Below are 6593 nucleotides of genomic sequence, written 5' to 3'. Positions count from 1 at the left end.
TACGTTGTATTAAACAAGTCTCTCCTGTTACAAAATCATAATTCTGATTTAAAGTTGATTGATAGTAAACTTAGCATCAATCTCACAGTTTGGAGTCAATTAATATGCTGTTAAAATATAGATGAACCTTAAACAATACCATTAAATACTATGATAAAAGTTTTATAATCTTTACAGTAAAAAGTGTAACAGGAAAGAACAAAATAAGCAACAGGAGGGACTTCTTGTGTACATTCAGATCAAAATCTTCATTTGGTAAAACACTGAATATAAAAAATCTTGAAAATTTACTAAGGTGTTCCTAATATATAATGACATTTGTGAAGAAGTAAAATTTATTGAAAAATATAGAATAAAAATTGAAAAATGTTTACAACTGTAACAGGAGAGACTCCTAATAACACAATCTGGTCAGTAGTGGAAATTGATGTTGATATTTAAATTAAATAACAGATTTATTTCTGATTACTATGTAAAATACAAGAGAAACAAACTTTTCCTATAATAATATTTGCCTTAGAAAATATCAACTTTTAAAGAAAATGAAGTAACAGGAAGGACAATGTAGAGTGAAATAAAAAGATTACATTTAACAGAGTACTTAAAGCATTTGTAAGCTTTATATATGACTATGGACTGTAGGCTGTCTCACTTTTCTGTTACTTTTTTCCAGATATTGTCAATGATTTTGTAGTGGGTACTCCCATCTAACTTTTCTGGCTCTAGAATGAGGCATCTTTCTTCTGCCTGTATTTTCTCTGTCTGTCAGCATTGGACATCCCCATTTTTACCTATACCAAAAGACAACTTTCATTTTTCAACGAAATTGATATAATTCTTTAAAAATAAAAATAGTTTACTTAACTGCAGATCAAATATTTTGATTAAAAGGTGGAAAAATTATGTTGCTTGAGAAACAATTTATTGTCCTTCCTGTTACACTGAATTAAAATGCCTTAATATATTTATACATAATCACTAGATGCTGAATTGATTTGTAAACAACTGAGATATAATTAAAAAACATATATCTTTATTATGGATTATATATAATAATCAGCATGATGTTTAAAGAAAAAAACAATCATTAATTGTCTATCCTGTAACAGTCCATGTCTTTCCTGTTACAAAAATGTATATTGACATCATTAACTAACAAAATTTATTTGTAAGTAATAAAAAACAGAATATGAAGTGATTGTTCACAAAAAATGATATGAAAAATGTTTTGATCTGACAAGTGAACAAATATTCATAGTTCTTCTGTTATTATGGACATTTGTACGTACTGTAACAATGATATATCTGTCCTGTTACAAAATCACTTCTTATGTAATAACATAAACTATTAAAACAAAAATCCTTACTTAAGGTTAATTTATTGTACATACTACTTTATTGAATATTTTATGAAAAGTTATTGCTATATAAATAATGAAAATGTCTTAAAATCCTCATTTTTATATAAAAATATCTTTCCTGTTACAAATTTACATGTAACAGGATGGACAATAACAGGATAGACAATTACTCTATATATGGTTGTTTGTTTCCCTTCCTGTCTACCATACACTGTTGATGATGCAGTAGTTTGAAACAAAATTGTTAAGTTATTTTGTAAGAAAAGTTAAAACATTTTACATTCATGTTTAAGTCAATTTTCAATGTAACAGTAAGGACTAGTTTTTTTTTCTACTGAGTAAATCATACTTACATTTGGGACATTTTCCTCAAACCAACGAACTTCAAAAAAATGGCGTCAACAACTTTGCTTCATGAAAATGAAACTAAGGCTGATGAAAAGTATTGAATCCAAAAAGGGTCATTCTAAATATTTCTATTTTCTGTTTTTACATTAACATAACAGGAGAGACGAAAACTCTTGTGACACACATTAAAGTCTTGATATTTCATAAAACAAGTACATTTACAAAACTTTTATTGTTTGAAATGTACTTCTTAAGAATTGTGTAAAGCATACATTTAAAAAAATGAGAGCAAAATGTACTGGATATATTTATAAACCACATGAAAGTGCAACAAAAAGAGTGTGTGACTTAGCAAATCATGCTAATTTGGACATTAAAAAAGGCAAATTTTCTTTAAACATGTCATGCAAAAAGAATTAAAGTGTTTTGCTAACCGCAGAATATTGTGTGGTATATATTAATGTACAAATTTATATTATTTTTCCTTGATATAATTTTTTATTGACCCGTGACCAAAATTTTGGCGGATTTTGAGAATGACTCATACATTGTTTAACAAACAATATATCAACTTAAATTTCAATCACTGTAATGAATATTAACATCGTATTTCGTTGTCTATGTAAACTTTAAATACATCGAGAGCATGGATTGGACGTTGTGATAGTAACATTTAACTTATATGGAAGAATTGGTTGTTTCTTGTATGCTGATGGAGAATAGTAATTAGGGCCCCGCAAGGATTTGCGGGTGCCCTATAGTAATCACTCTGTCTGTCCGTCCTTCTGTCTGCCCGTCTGTCACTCTTCCGTCAACAAATTTTCTCGTTTTTTCTAATAACTTTTTTTTACGGTTGCCCAATCAAGTTCAAATTTAGTATGTTAGTTCAGTAGGCAGAAATACATATTTTGATGCAAAGTTTGGTTCTCTATGTCTTCTGGTTTGGAGCTGGGGTGGTTGGGTAGATTCCTTAACTATGCTCAAGAATGAATGGGCAAAGAGAGATAACTGCTGAGAATGTTACCATTGTATACTTGGAAGGCTGTGCAATATCTGTCCTTTGCATTGGAGTTAATTAACCTTCCACAGGAAGAAAATCCTAAGCTTTATCTTTATTTGTCACATTGAGATTAATTACTGCACTGCCTGTGTCTGCAAATGAACTTTGTTTTGAAGTTAAGGTCAATTTTGAATGATGTGTATTATTGTGTACATTCTTTGAAATATGGATTTAAGATATAATATTCATACTTTATTTTGGTTAAAATACCTTACACAATGGTTTATGATAATTTTATCGAATTCTAAAATCAAGATATATATTAAGATATCCTTTTTCACTATTTGATTTTTTAATTATTTATTTTTTTTTTTTTGCCTTAATGCTGTTAATTTTAACAGGTAATCAGATAATAACCCCATTCTGTCATTTCTGGAAAAAAAAATCTTATTGTAAATTTAGAAGAAAAGGATGAGAGAGCAGAACAATTAATCCCCTGGGATTAATTATCTTGCCTGCTGCAGAAAATTTAGAGGCTTATCTCTATCTGTCATAGGAAGATTAATGAACAACTTTGTCTGCAACTGATGTTTGTTTTGAAGTTGAGGTCAACCCTGGGTGATACAATGTATTTGCATTCACTGAAGGATTGCATTTTTTAAAACACCTGTTTAAATCTTTTTTAAATACACATTTAATTTAGTGTCTTTATAAGACATGAGGTTATCCCTGTTTTATGCAGATACAAGGTTACTATTTAGAGTTTTTGGACATTCAGGAATTATCTTGAAATTTTAAAAATACAGTTGTTACTTATAGTTTTCATATATTTTTTACCACCTTATATACGAGGGTCAATCAAAAAATACGAAGACTTTTGTCATAGCTATGTTATTTAACGTCATATCATTACTTAATTTGGTAGACATAATTTAGCAATAGTTTCAGACAATTTGCAAGAAAAAAAGTTAATAAATTTCTTTATTTTTAAGAATTATTTAGAATTTAATCCTGCAAAAATGAGGTCACGGCGCACGGTCAAAATTTGTGTTATGTCAACAAAAAAACATATAATGTTGAAAGTATTATCTCAATAAATTTGGCTTAAAACCAAATTATATTGAAACTTCAAATTTAGTATAATCATGGTATTCTCTGTACCAAATAATGACGGGATATATTGTTTTGTCGAACAGATATTAGTAACTTAAGTCAGATAGTCCTCTTTAGAATTGACTAAAAACATTGACGTCGCCTGACGTCACGGCGCAACGAGAAGTACAAATAAAATGGATTTAACTCATGAAAAAGCCGATACAAGCTGTGAAAATGTTCAATGGTGCAAAAATAAGTCAACAACTATTTGCAAGTTTGTGTAAAACTGTAATAAATTTTGTGGGGATGGTGGTCATTGTTGTTTGAATATAAAACAGTCCGAAAGAGAGTAGACTATATGTAAATATTTGGTCATAAAAGAAGTAACGTCAACCGACGTTCAGGGTTATCCTTACTGTAAACTAAGAGATACACGGTTAGATAATGAAAACTTTGAAGAACTAACTTATGATTCTCGAGCAAATGTGTGCAAATAAGATGTTAAGTGGTTCAGTGCCATTTTAAATTGTAAGAAGAAAGGCACAAGAGACTAAGAGTGATATATAGATTGGGTATATCTATAAACTGTGCGTGTTTAATTTTGACGTCATGTTTTGAACGTTACCGTGCGCCGTGGTGACGAAACATGTTGTTTTTAAAAAGGGGTTACAAAAATACCGTTTCATCAAATGGACTAAAACTTCGCATATCAGTAACATAAGTGTTGGTGCACAAATTAATCTGTTTAGTATGACTTTCATGAAAAATATATGATAGACAGCCGCATTGTCTTCGTATTTTTTTATTGACCCTCGTATATTGCAGTTCTTTACATCTTATGCCGGGCATTTATTTTTCATCATTGTTAATATAAAGAGGATGGAATTCAAAGTTTTTTTCACTTCTCTATATTAATTGTCATAGCGGGGCCCTTCCTGACTGGTCAGTTTTCTAGTAGTATCTGGATGTCAACGCATAATATAAAAAAAAAAACCAAAAACAACGTAGCGGAGAAATATCTATTTATTATTAACTGTAAAATGCTTTCCTGTGCGTTTCATACGAACCAATACTTTAGGGTACCAACTATAACACACACAAAAAATAAGTAAGTCTAAAGCCCTATTTACACGATGTGATTTTTCAGATCTGACTCGCCACATCTTACAAATCAGACCGTGTAAATAGGAAAATCATAAGACAGATATGAAGTCAGATGGAGTCAGATGGAATAGAGACATGCTCTATTCTGTCTGGCAAGTCAGATGGTTTTGACCAATCATTAACAAGGTCAGAAAGGTTGATCTAAATACAGAACAATTAAAACTTGGACTTTTCCCGAACTTTTGCAACTATTTTATTTAGATTAATTTCAGGATTAATTTGGTGTATTTTTGAGTTGGAAGTGTTAAATATACATAAAGACTGATACATCCTACATAACCGAGTTCAAACTCACCAGAAAAAAAAATTATGTAAAATTTGCAACAGAAAAATATCTATGGATAATACCATTGTACTAAAATTTTTATATATGTGAAATATTAATAGATAATAGGTTATAGCCATCTTCTGATGTTATATTGTAGACAAAAAAAATTTGGAGGGAAATATTAATGAACTACATGTCTGACAAATCATACTGTGTAAATGCAACATTGCAATCAAATGTGAAATCAAATATGAAGTCAGATCTGTAAAATCATATCGTGTAAATAGGGCTTAAAAGCTAATTAATTTCATAACCGCATGAAAAATCAAAGTATTTGATGGTCTAAATGAGCTGACAATTTGTTATTCCGGAAAATATATCACTCTAATAAAATCATAGGAATTATTCATGTTGCATTAATTACATTGTCACGGGGGATTTCAGTGAAATTTTCCACTCACCATCGTTTACCTGTGACGTATGTGCTGATGTATAAAATATGGCGAAATTAAAGTACCAAACTTTGTCATTCAAAAGATATGTTGAAGGAAGAGATTAAAACTAATAATTATATAAAATGCTTTTAGAATCATTTTGAAAATTAATATCGAAAAAATTATATAGAACATTAAACGTATGCTATCGATTATATTACAGAGCAGAATTTATGAAGTAAAGTCATTCCAAATGGAATGATCTTCCATAGACCATAAAGTATAATTCACCCTCAAGGGACACCCTGGTGCATCAACTGACAACGTTTATTGTTGTTTGGCTGGGAAGGCAGTCTCAGGTCGCAACCCAGAAGAGCTGTGATCACTACAAAGCCTTTAAATTATTAAACATCACTAGAAAGCCATTCATTGATATTGCGAAATGGGAAACAAAGACAAGGCCATGCCGAACAATACACCACCTTGGGGGGCCGCAGTCGGGTCAATTGTACAGTAACGAATAAGAAGTGCAAACTTGAATAGGAAGACGAAACAAAAAAATGAAGGTCACAGATCTATATTAAGCGGATACAGATTTTGGTACATAATAATTCATTGTACTACCTTTGGTCATTCATTTTTCTACAAACGTTCAGGTTCTTCTAAATTGTGACGTTTCGATGACGTAAAGATTAAAGTTTAGTGGCCTCGAAACTTTAAACTACAAATCTCCCCGCAGTTAATTCACTCAGCATACATGTATGTACCAAATACAGGTGTATAAGAAAACGTTCACTTGCCATTTCCTTACCATCCATTGAAGTGATGAGAACACATTTTCAAAGGACCTAGTTTTCATTTTGAGGAGTTCCGAAAACTTCTAGAAACTGCTGCCTCTTTAGGAATGAAGCCATCCTTTAAGT

This window comes from Crassostrea angulata, chromosome 7, assembly GCF_025612915.1.
Source record: "Crassostrea angulata isolate pt1a10 chromosome 7, ASM2561291v2, whole genome shotgun sequence".
NCBI lineage: Eukaryota > Metazoa > Mollusca > Bivalvia > Ostreida > Ostreidae > Magallana > Magallana angulata.
This window is presented reverse-complemented; position numbering follows the sequence as displayed.